Source organism: Lynx rufus, unplaced genomic scaffold, assembly GCF_022079265.1.
Source record: "Lynx rufus isolate CCGP_SWC_20201006 ecotype Redwood Valley unplaced genomic scaffold, mLynRuf1.p SCAF_7, whole genome shotgun sequence".
Classification (NCBI taxonomy): Eukaryota; Metazoa; Chordata; class Mammalia; order Carnivora; family Felidae; genus Lynx; species Lynx rufus.
Genome location: NW_025814889.1, coordinates 82,990,690 through 83,003,288, shown reverse-complemented (window position 1 = coordinate 83,003,288; position 12,599 = coordinate 82,990,690). Strand labels below are relative to the sequence as shown.

At 40.4% G+C, this 12,599-nt stretch overlaps 1 protein-coding gene across 2 annotated transcripts in view; it reads right to left on the bottom strand.

Moving 5' to 3' along the window:
• Positions 1-12,599, bottom strand: part of RBMS2 (RNA binding motif single stranded interacting protein 2) — a 72,951-nt gene that overhangs the window by 41,239 nt on the left and 19,113 nt on the right. The window lies entirely within an intron of this gene.

Below are 12,599 nucleotides of genomic sequence, written 5' to 3'. Positions count from 1 at the left end.
GTGAGAGGTGAGTAATGAGAGAATGGCAGCAGGGGGTGGGGGTAGGAGGGGCTGGGGGTTAAGTTAGTGGCGTTCCTTTTGGGGGGTAATAAAAATGTCCTAAAATTGATTATGGTAATGGATGCAAACTCTGTGAAAACACTAAAAGCCACTGAACTGTACACTTTAAATGGGTGATTTGTATGGTATGTGAATTATATATCAACAAAGCTGTTGTAAAAATTTGATGGGGATGGGTGGAAAGAGGAGCACATTCCAACCACTAAAAACATCTTGAGATGTCAGGCAACCACAGGTAACGTGGACTAGCACAGAATTCAGCCTAGGCTGGCATCACCACACTTCATTTCCAGATAAAAAAGTCATGATATTAATGTATTTATTGAAATTCAAGTGGAAATATAGATTAACCATTAAAACATATCAGAACAAGAAAGGGATATTTGCGGGGCGCCTGGCTGGCAGAAGAGCATGTGATTCCTGACCTTGGGGTCATGAGTTTGAGCCCCATGTTTGGTGTAGAGATTAAAAAAAAAAAAACAAAAAAAAAAAGCTTTGGGGCACTTGGGTGGCTCAACTGGTTGAGCATCCAACTCTTGATTTTGGCTCAGGTCACGATCCTAAGGTCGTGGAACTGAGCCCCAAGTTGAGCTCTGTGCTGAGCATGGAGCCTGCTTAAGATTCTCTTCTTCTTCCTCTGACCCTCCTACACTTGTGCTCTAAATTAATTAATTAAGCTTTATGGGGAAAAAAGGGGGATATTATCTTACAGTCCCCCTTTCCTAAAAACAAACACTAACAATATTAAAACTAAAACAAAAAAGGCATCTCTGGAAAATGCAGAGCCTGCGCCAGAGAATACATACCTCATATCTGTCTACCATAGTTGGTTGATTGATTGATTTTAAGGATTTTTTTTTAAATTTTTATTTATTTTTGAGAGAGACAGAGTGCAAGTGGGGGAGAGGCAGAGAGAGGAGGAGATACAGGATCCGAGGCAGGCTCCAGGCTCTGAGCTGTCAGCACAGAGCCCGACGCGGGGCTTGAACTCATGAATCTTGAGATCACGACCTCGGCCGAAATCAGACACTTAACAGCTGAGCCACCCAGGCGCCCCACCATAGCTGATTTTAAAAGCTGACTCGGCACTTTCTACTACTTCCTCTGAACTCAAGTAAACCTGACACCATCTCTAGCTCCTCATCTCCTCCTCCTCTTTCATGGCTCTTACCACTAGAACAGCAATCTGTTTCCCCGCATCTCTTGAATACCAAGATGGGAACAGTAAGGTACACCAACCATATGGCCTCCAGCCAGTTTCTTACATTTATACCAGGTGGTATTCAAACTGGGTCTCAAGTATACAATAGACATTTAAAAGCCCTAAGCCAAAATGACTATAGAATCCTCAGTTAAGCATGTAACCACGGAATGCTACCCAGGAATCTATTTGCCTTTCCAGATCCACTCACCATTCTTGCTCACCTTGCTTTGTGTACCAGGAAGCTGACCATGTAGAGTGCATGCACAGGCTCCCTTGCCCTCTGGCTTCCAGCTGGGTTTGGGTAACCAGATGTATACCAGCAGAAAATCAAAGGGCAGGAGGAGAAGGAGGTCAGAGTATTTATTTCCCTAGCTCCTGCCAAAACACCATGATTTGGCTGCATACTACTGCAGCCCACAGTTCCCTCCATATAGCTACTCTTAGATTCTGGTATTCTCTCTCAATACTTTGCCCTATTAGACCTAGAGGTGATGAAGTAATGTAGGCTCTGGAATTGCTGGCTATAGGGTACTCTGCTCTCTCACTGGTTTCCTTCAACCCATTTGTAAACAGTCTCTTTATTAAATCTTTCTCAAATTACTCAATTTGGATATGCCATCTGTTTCCTTTTAGGACCCTGAATAATGAACCAACCAGTCTACTTTGAAGACTCAGGTGGAAGATTTGATGGAGAAGGTCTTAAGAAAAAGTCTTCTTCAAAATTGGATTAAAAAAAACCTCACTGTGCAAAAATCCTCAAGGCCAAGTTTAACACAGAATTCTGTTCTATATCCATTTGTTTAACCTTTAACAGTGTCTTAAATCCTATCACATTTATGATTTCATTTGATTTTCCTCACAACTCTGTGAGCTGTAACAGGGAATGTGTTATTCTCTTTTAAAACTTAGAAACTGAGGCTCAGTCTTATTTCAACATTTCCTCTGTTGTTATCACCTTGCTTTTTGTTAAGCAGAACCAAATAACAAAAAACCTGAACACTGAAAGTATCCAAACCAGTGCTAACAGCTGAGTAAACACATAAAGCAGCCCTTTACAGGACCCTGTATCTTTTGTTTCTTTCTCTTCTGGAAAGAGAACAGTTCTAAGTTCTTAGACAACGGGTAATGTCCAGTCAGAGTAGAACATGTAAGGAACAAAGGTATCTGAACTATGACTTAAACAAGCTACAGGAATAGCTCTTATGTAATACTGGTGCTTACATAAACCAACCAGAGCAAGAGCCCTCAACTGAAGTATATGGGCAATTTTATGGTGGGCAGAGCCCTTTTAAGCACAGCCTTTCTAGGGAGCACATGCCCATGCCTGCAATCCTCGTAATAACCAACCATGTCACCAGTTTGTGGGTACATGTCAGTGTGGCAATAACTCATACGTACCAGGAAACATACAGCAAAAAGTTTCATAACGTCTTAGGACAGAAGAAGGATCTTTAAAGATTAAGCAGCTGAAGTAGGAACAGGACAGCCGACTGCTTGGGGAGAATATGTGTGGAACACAACTGAGCCCCCACTGAGTGTTATTCTGCATTACCAAATCCCTCCACTATTCAACTTGGCTGACGGATTACCTGTGTTCAGGAGAATATATGGCCCAGGAAGGAACTGCAAAGTGAATAAAAATAGCAGCATCATTAGAACTTCATGGCTTTCAGGGCACCCAGGTGGTTCAGTTGGTTAAGCATCTGACTTCGGCTCAGGTCATGATCTCACAGTTCGTGACTTCGAGCCCTGCTTCAGGTGAACAGGAGCCCCGCTTCTCTCTCTCTCTCTCTCTCTCCCCCCCACTCTGTCCCTTGCCCACTTGCTCTCTCTCTCTCTCTCTCTCAAAAACAACTTCATGGCTTACAGAGAAATGTTATCTGCCTCTTCCACAAGAGAGAAAAGGGAGAGAAAAAAAACCAGGAAAGATAATGCCTGCCTATAGTTTGTTGTACCCTACCCCATCATTTACCATATGTTCATCATTTGACACAATTTCATTTTGGCCAGAAATAGATAAAAAACCCACAAGAAGTCAGGAAACACCAGCACTCCTCTTTTCCACCCTCACTCTACCTGTTCAAAGAATATACAGATTGGTAGACTGAAGATCTGGTCTTATTAAGACTCAAAGTCAGAAAGATTCTGCTCCTTTGGTCATTACAGAATTTTTTTTTCCTTATAGAAAAGACAATAAATACTGGCAATACTACACACCTAAAGGAACTGGCCTAATCCAAGGATATGAAAGGTATGTATGCCTAGTCTATTTCCAGATCAAAATAAAATGTGTATGTGCAACCACCCAGCAATACATCAGGTATATAAAGTCCTATCCTTGTTCTAGTCTGCTTTTACAAGTCACAAAGAACTCACAAAGTTTGATATAATGTGCATACAACTATCTCTAAAAAGATACAAAAGAAACAGTTTATAATCCTGGCTACTAGGTAGAAGGGACTAGGTATACGTAGGATGGGGTGAAAACACAGGCTTTTTCTATGTGTGTTTCATTAATGCCCATTTGAACATTTTGTTTTATCCCAAGGCCATACATCTATTATCTATTAAAAAACAAAAATCAGAGGATGTGGCTGGCTCAGTCATAGAGCATCTGACTCTTGATCTCAGGTTGAGTTCGAGCCCCACACTGGGTGTAGAGATTACTTTAAAGTAAGTAAATAAGGGGCACCTGGGTGGCTCAGTCAGTTGAGTGACCTGACTCTTAATTTTGGCTCAGGTCACAATCCCAGGGTGATGGGATCCAGCCCCATGTCAGGCTCCACACTGACTGAGTGTGGAGCCTACTTAGGATTCTCTCTCTCCCTCTGCCTCTCTCCCCCAGCTTGCGTGTTCTCTAAAAATATAAATGTCTTTTAAAATCTGACATACTATTTTTTTTTTTAACTAGAATAGAGGGCCGCTTGGGTGGCTCAGTTGGTTGAGCATCTAACTCTTGATTTTGGTTCAGGTCATGATCCCAGAGTCGTGGGATCAAGCCCTGTGACAGGCTCAGCACTGAGCGTGGAGTCTGCTTCAGATTCTCTCTCCTAACAAAAACAAAACTAAATTAGTCCTTGGAAAAGTGTTAACCTACTTTATCAAACTCATGATCTAAATCTACAATTGGAATGGGGCAGAGGTTACAGGTAAGAGGTGGAAGTGAGGACTGACTGCCAAACTGAGCACTGAATACCAAAAATGGATTACAGTTCATCCTTAACAACATGGATTTGAACTGTACAGGTCCACTTATACGTGAATTTTTTTCAATACAGTATATTACTGTAAATGTATTTTTTCTTCCTTGTGATTTTAATAAGATTTTTCTCTTCCCTAGGTTATTGTGAGAATACAGTAATATGTAAAACATATGAAATATGTCTTAACCGTTATTGGTAAGGCTTCTGGTCAACAGTAGGCTATTAGTACTTAAGTTTCAGGGGAGTCAAAAGCTACACCTGGATCTATCAACTACACAGGGGTTCAGTGCCCCTAACCCTTGCATTGTTCGAGGGTTAACTGTATAAGCAAATCCAAAAAAGGAAGAGAAAATTCTATCCAGTTCTTGGATAGTAATGTGGAAGATGATGTAAGAATTTCTACAAGGTCCAGTACCCACAGTCTCATAAATATGTACTATTTACATAACAGCTACAATATACTACATCTATAAAGAATATAAGAAAAGGCGTGGTGGGGGGGAGGGGCGCACCTGGGTGGCTCAGTCAGTTAAGCACCCAACTTTGGCTCAGGTAATGATCTCACGATTCACGAGTTTGAGCACTGCATACGGTGAGCTCAAGCCCTGCTTCAGGTAAGCTTGAGCCAATGCTCTGGGCTCCACACTCTCTCTCTCCCCCTTGCGCTCTCTCGCTCTCTCTCTCAAAACTTAATTATTTATTTAGAATGGGGCACTTGTGGCTCAGTCAGTTAAGTTCCAACTCTTGATTTCAGCTCAGGTCATGATCTCAAGGTTGTGAAATCAAGTCCCTCTTCGGGCTCCACTCTAGGCATGGAGTCTGCTTAAGATTCTCTCTCCCTCTCCCCTGTTCTGTCTCTCTCTCTCTCTCTCTCTCTGTTATTCATAAATAAATAAATACATACATAGATACATACATACATATATACATAACACAAAATTCGGGATGCCTGGGTGGCTCAGTAGGTTGAGCGTCCAACTTCGGCTCAGGTTATGATCTCCCAGTTCATGGGTTTGAGCCCCACATTAGGCTCTGTGCTGACAGCTTGGAGCCTGGAGTCTGCTTTGGATTCTGTGTCTCCCTCTCTCTCTGCTGCTCACCTGCTCATGCTCTGTCTCTCTGTCTCTCTCTCTCAAAAATAAACAAACATTAAAAAAACTATAAAAAAAAAAACTACTTTCTCAGCTCACCAATAAGAAGCAACTCCTCATGCACTCAAGTTTTATTATGAGATTGCAGCAATTTAGTCACATATTCAGACTCCACTTCTGATTCCAGTTCTCTTGCTATTTCCACCACATCTACAGTGACTTTCTCCACTGAGGTCTTGAGCCCTTCAATGTCATCCTTGAGGGTTGGAATCAACTTCTTCCAAACTCCTATTCATGTTGGTACTTTGACCTCTTCCCACGTATCATGAATGTGCCTAATAACATCTAGAATGGCGAATTCCAGTAAGGCTTTCAATTTACTTGTTCCAGATCCATCAGAGGAATCACTATCTATGGCAGCTATAACCTTTCAAAACGTAGTTCCCTTTTTTTTTCTTAATTTTTTTTAAGTTTACTTATTTTGAGAGAGAGAGAGACAGAGCACAAGTGGGGTAGGGGCACAGACAGAGGGAGAGAGAACTCCAAGTAGGCTCTGCACTGTCAGTACAGAGCCCAACGTGGGGCTTGAACTCACAAACTGTGAGATCATGACCTCAGCTGAGATCAAGAGTCAGAGGCTTAACAAACTGAGCCACGCAGGTGCCCCCAAAATGTAGTTCTTAAATAATAAGACTTAGAAGTCAAAATTCATCCTTGATCCATGGGTTGCAGAATGGATGTTGTGTTAGCAGGCATGAAAAAAAACATTATTCACATTGGATAGCTCCATCAGAGCTCTTGGATGATCAAGTACATTGTCAATGAGCAGCAATACTTTGAAAGCAATCTTTTTTCTAAGCAATAGGCTCAACAGTGGGCTTAAAATATATGGTAAACCATATTGTAAAACAGATGTGCTATCATCCAGGTACTGCTGTTTCATTCACAGACCACAGGCAGAGTAGACTCAGCACAATTCTTAAGGGCCCTAAGATTTTCAGAATGGTCAATGAGCATTGGCTTCAACTTCAAGTCACTAATTGCATTAGCCCTAACAAGACAGTCTGTCTTTTGAAGCTTCGGCACTGACTTTTCCTCTCTAGCTACGGAAGTGCTAAAGAGCATCTTCTTCTCATAGAAGGCTGTTTCATCTACATTGAAAATCTGTTGTTTAGGGGCGCCTGGGTGGCTCAGTCAGTTAAGCGGCCGACTTTGGCTCAGGTCATGATCTCACGGTCCGTGAGTTCGAGCCCCGCGTCGGGCTCTGTGCTGACCGCTCAGAGCCTGGAGCCTGTTTCAGATTCTGTGTCTCCCTCTCTCTCTGGCCCTCCCCCATTGATGTTCTGTCTCTCTCTGTCTCAAAAATAAATAAACGTTAAAAAAAAATTTTTTTTTTTAAAAAAAGAAAATCCATTGTTTAGTGTAGCCACCTTCATTTAACTCTCTTAGTGACATCTGGATAACTGGTTGCAGCTTCTATATCATCACTTCCTGGTTCACCTTGTACTTTTATGTTATGGAGGTGGCTTCTTTCCTTAAACCCTATGAGCCAACCTCTGCTAGCTTCAGACTTTTCTTCTTCAGCTTCCTCACCTCTCTCAGCCTTCACTGAATTGAAGAGATTTAGGCCCTTGCTCTGGATTAAGCTTTAGATTAAGGGAATGTTGTGGCTGGTTTGATCTTCTGTCCAGACCATTCAAACTTTCTCCATATCAGCAATAAGACTGTTTCACTTTCTTATCGTTTGTGGGTTCATTGAAGTAGTGCTTTTACTTTCTTTCAAAAACTTTTCCTTTGCATTCAAAACTTGGCTGCTTGGTACAAGAGGCCTAGCTTTTAGCTTATTTCAACTTTTAATAGGTCTTCCACACTAAGCTTAATTATTTCTAGGTTTTGATGTAAAGCGAAAGACACTGAACCCTTCCTTTCACTTGAACACTTAGAGGCCACTGTAGGGTTACTAACTGGCCTAATTCAACATTGTGTCTCAAGGTATATGAAGGCCTGAGGAGAGGCAGAGAGATGGAGGAAACAGCCAATGAAGTGGTAAAATCACACACACTTACCACTCAAGTTCACCATCTTATATAAGTTCACAGCACCCCAAAACAATCACAATAGTAACATCAAAAATCACTGATCACACATTACCATAAATATAATAACAATTAAAAAGTCTGAGGGGCGCCTAGGTGGCTCAGTTGGTTAAGCGTCCGACATCAGCTGAGGTCATGATCTCATGGTTCGTGGGTTCCAGCCCCGTGTTGGGCTCTGTGTTGACAGCTTGGAGCCTGGAGACTGTTTCAGATTCTGTGTCTCCCTCTCTCTCTGCCCCTCCCCTGCTCACACTCTGTCTCTCTCTCTCTCAAAAATAAACATTCTGGTTGGGGCGCCTGGGTGGCTCAGTCGGTTGAGGGTCCGGCTTCGGCTCAGGTCATGATCTCACAGTTTGTGGATTCGAGCCCCGCATGGGGCTCTATGCTGACAGCTTAGAGCCTGGAGCCTGCTTTGAATTCTGTGTCTCCCTCTCTCTCTGTTCCTCCCCCGCTCATGTTCTCTCTCTCTTCTTCAAAAATAAAGACATTAAAAAAAATTTTTTTAAGAAAAAATACAAAATAAACATTCTGGGGCGTTTGGGTGGCTCAGTCGGTTGAGTGTCAAACTTCAGCTCAGGTCACGATCTCGAGGCTCGGGAGTTTGAGCCCCACAGTGGGTTCTGTGCTGACAGCTCAGAGCCTGGAGCCTGCTTCAGATTCTGTGTGTCCCTCGCTCTCTTCCCCTCCCCCACTCACACTCTGTCTCTCTCTCTCTCAAAAATAAACATTTAAAATAAATATTTTAAAAAATTTTTAAATAAGCATAAAAAAAATTTTTTTAAGTTTGAAATAGCACAAGGATTACCAAAATGTGACATGAAGTGTGCAAATGCTGTTGGAAAAATGGTGCCAATCAACTTGTTCAACACAGCATTGCCACAAATCTTCAATATGTAAAAAAACACAATACCTGCAGAGCACAATAAAGTGAAGCACCATAAATGAAGTATGGCTATACACATTTAGCTTTGCTATTCCACACTGGTTAAGTTTTAAAGGGGTAAGTCACCAGATGGGGAAGTCTATAGCTTTCTATTTTTGTTTTGTTTCGTTTTGTTTAATCACTGCTGTATCCAGGTAGATAAATCTGTCTAATTCTGGGGTAGTAGTAGAAATCCACTGGCCCATAGATATAAGCTACCTCCTTGAATATTAGTTTTATTAGAAATAAAAGCAATACCTTTATTATTATCTCTCAAACTTTTTCTTATTTCTCACATGGAATGGAGGAAGAGGAATGCTTCAAAGTGAAATCCCTCAAACCGCAACAATCTCTGATAGCAAGGCAAGTACCATCTTTGGTAGTTGAAATGAGAGAGGGGATGGGTAAAGTGTTAGCATGCCTGGCTCTCCCAGTTTGTAAACCCTACAAATGTAAAATAATGATTTAATAATAATTCAACTTGGGTTAACAAAAAAAAAATCATTTCTTTCCTTTTTTTTTCTTTTAACATTTATTTATTATTGAGAGACAGAGAGAAAAAGAATGTGAGCAGGAGAGGTGCAGAGAGGAGGGGGAGACAGAATCCAAAGCAGGCTCCAGGCTCTGAGCTGTCAGCACAGAGCCTGATGTGGGGCTCGAACCCACAAACTGTGAGATCATAACCTGAGCTGAAGTTGGATGCTCAACCGACTGAGCCACACAGGCGCCCCATTTTCTTCCCCAATGTAAAGTTTTTATTTTGTACATAAGGAAAAATTTTTATACACATGTAAAAATTCAGTTTTTATATAGGCACTCAATTATTCACTATTCATTTAAGAATTAAGTAGGCAATGAATCATTGTTTACTAAATGTCTTTTCAAAAGTATCTTTAACTATATGCCCCATTAACTAGCAGGAAGTGGTTAAAACACAGGCTCAAAAATCACAAAGACTTAGGTTTAATTCTTCTAGTGTTGCCATGTATTAGTTGTGTGACTTTGGATGTGCTGCTTAGCCTTACCTATAAAATGGGAACAGTAATAGCACCTATGCAACAGAATTGTTATGGAGATGAAAATAAATACATGTAAAGCTCTTATACTAGTGCCTGAAAAATTAAAAGAGTTCACATCCATTTATTCAACATACACTGAATGCCTGCTTTAGAGTACCAGGCTATGTCAAGTACTAAGGATGAAATGCTGAGCTAAATCAGAGATAGTCTTGGTACTAATGAAATTCAGCGTTTAGCAGGGATAGAGACATTAATCAAATAATCATAATGTAATTGCGTAATTACCCACTGTGATAAATGGGCTAGGAAAATAAAAGAACAGAAAGCTGTGACCTAATTTAGTTAGTGTGGTCAAAAAGGTGGCATTTAAGTGAAATTTCAAGGATGAGAAAAAACTAGCCATACAGAGAATGAAAGAGAGGATCATTTCAAAGAGAGGAAACTTGGGCAAAAGATATAAAGTGGGACATTCCAATGAACCTAAAAGGAACAGAAGGTCAGTAAAGCTAGAGTGTAATAAAGGATGGAGAGGGAGGCAGATCCTTCCAGCCTGTGCTGAAGTATTTGGCTTTCATTCTCAACACATTAGACAGTCAGTGAATAATTTTAAGTAAGAAAGAAGTTACAAGATCTGATGTAGGTTTTGAAAATATTACTGTGGCTAGTCTGGGAAGAACAAACTAAAGTGAGGCAGGAGTTGAAATATCCAAACAAGAAACAATGCAACCTATAACTAGAGAAACAGCAGTAAAGATGAAAAAAAGTGGAAAGATTTGAGATTTAATTTATAAGGCAGATCAACAGGACTTCTTTATACATTGGATGTAAGAAAGGACAGTATCTAGCTTGAGTAACCAAACAGATGGTGGTATCATTTATAACACCATATAGAGATCAGGGGAGTGCAATTTGAGGACTACAAAGCAATCGTTACATTTTAAATATGTTATTTGAGGGGTGCTTGGCTGGCTCAGTCAGTAGAACATTTGACTCGATCTCGGGGTCATGGGTTCGAGCCCCACATTGGATCTACAGTTTACTTTAAAAAAGTAGAGGGGCGGGGCGCCTGGGTGGCTCAGTCAGTTCAGTGTCCCACTTTGGCTCAGGTCATGATCTCACAATGTGAGTTCGAGCCCCGTGTCGGGGTCTGTGCTGACAGCTCAGAGCCTGGAGCCTGCTTTGGATTTTGTGTCTCCCCCACTCTCTGCCCCTCCCCTGCTCGTGCTCTGTCTCTCTTAAAAATAAACAAAGATTAAAGGGAAAAAAAAGAAGTCTTGCTACCTTTAATAAATTAATCAGTCAATAAATAAATAAATATCTCATTCTCTCTCTCCCTCCTCCTGCCCCTCTCCCCAACTCACATACTCTCTAACATAAAAAAGAACTTGAATAACTTATAAAATTTCCAGGAAAAAATATCTATTAGGCAGCTGGATACACAGTGGAGAGATCTGTCTAGCAATTATAATCTGTAAATCTATTAGCATACTAACAACTAAAATCTAGGGAAAAAAGTATATTTAAAGAGAAGGTAAGGTAGGAAGGCCTAAAGAATTCTAAATAATCAGGAATTGAACAGAATAACTGACAAGTAGACCAAAAGAGAAGGGCCAAAAGGGCATGACCCAAAAAGGTTGTGTAATCAGAGGCAAGGAAAGAGAGCGTTTCAAGAAATGGAGAATAGTCAACTCTAGCAAATGCTGCCAAGAAGTTATGTAAGATGTAAACTAAAAAAAAAAAGCTAGTTGGATCTGGCAACTTACAAGTACCTTATAGGCTAGACCAAACAAAGGAATCAGTGAGCCTGAAGAGTGGTCCTTTGAAATTATCCAGTCAGAAGAAAAAAAGGAAAAGGAATGAAGAAAGTTAATGGGACCTAGGGACATGTTAACAGAAACAATTTATACATCCCTAGAATCCCAGAAGGAGAAGAGAAGGGGTAGAAAGCTTATTCAAAGAAACAATGACTAAGAACTTCCCAAACCTGGAGAGATATTTGGCCATCCAATTCATGAAAGTAATAACTTACCACAAAATTTCAATCCTAAACAATCTTCTCCATGATAGATTATAATAAACTGTCTAAAATCAAAGACAAAGAATTTAATTTATTCAAAGTAATCTCTACCCCAATGTGGGGTTTGAACTCATGACCCTGAAATCAATAACTGCGTGCTCAAACTGAACCAGTCAGTTGCCTGACAAAGACAGAATTTTATTTATGCTTGTAAGTATTTATTTACTTATTTAGAGATAGACACACAGAGAGAGAGAGACAGAGAGCGAGCAGGGGAAGGGCAGAGATAGGAGAGCTGTCAGTGCAGAGCCCAATGTGGAGTTTGAACTCACGAACTGTGAGATCATGACCTGAGCCGAAATCAAGAGTCAGATGCTTAACCAACCAAAAGAGAGGTGCCCCAAAGACAGAATTTTAAAATCAACAAGAAAGGATGTCTGGCTGGCTCAGTTGGAAGAGCGTGCAACTCTTGATCTCAAGGTCTTGAGTTCAAGCCCCACATTGGGGGTAGAGATTACTTAAGTAAATAAAACCTTAAAAATAAATAAATAAATAAATAAATAAATAAATAAATAAATAAATAAAATCAACAAGAAAACAAATTCCCTCATACAAGGAAACCTCCAAAGGCTATCAGTGGATGTTTTAGCAGAAACCTTGCAGGCTAGAAGAGAATGGGATAATATAGTCAAAATGATGAAAGAAAAAAGAAAAACGCCAACCAAGAATAGTTTACCCAGAAAAATTGTTGTTCAGAAATGAAGGTCAGGAAGACTTTCCTTAACAAACAAAAACTAAGAAAATTCATCACCATTTGACCTGACTTACAAGAAATGATGAAAGAAGTTGGTGAAGCTGAAATGAAAGACTACTAACTGGCAACATGAAAACATATGAAAATATACAACACACTTGTAAAGGTAAACATATAATCAGAATCAGAATATTCTAATACTGTAACATAATGGTATTAACCACTTAACTCTA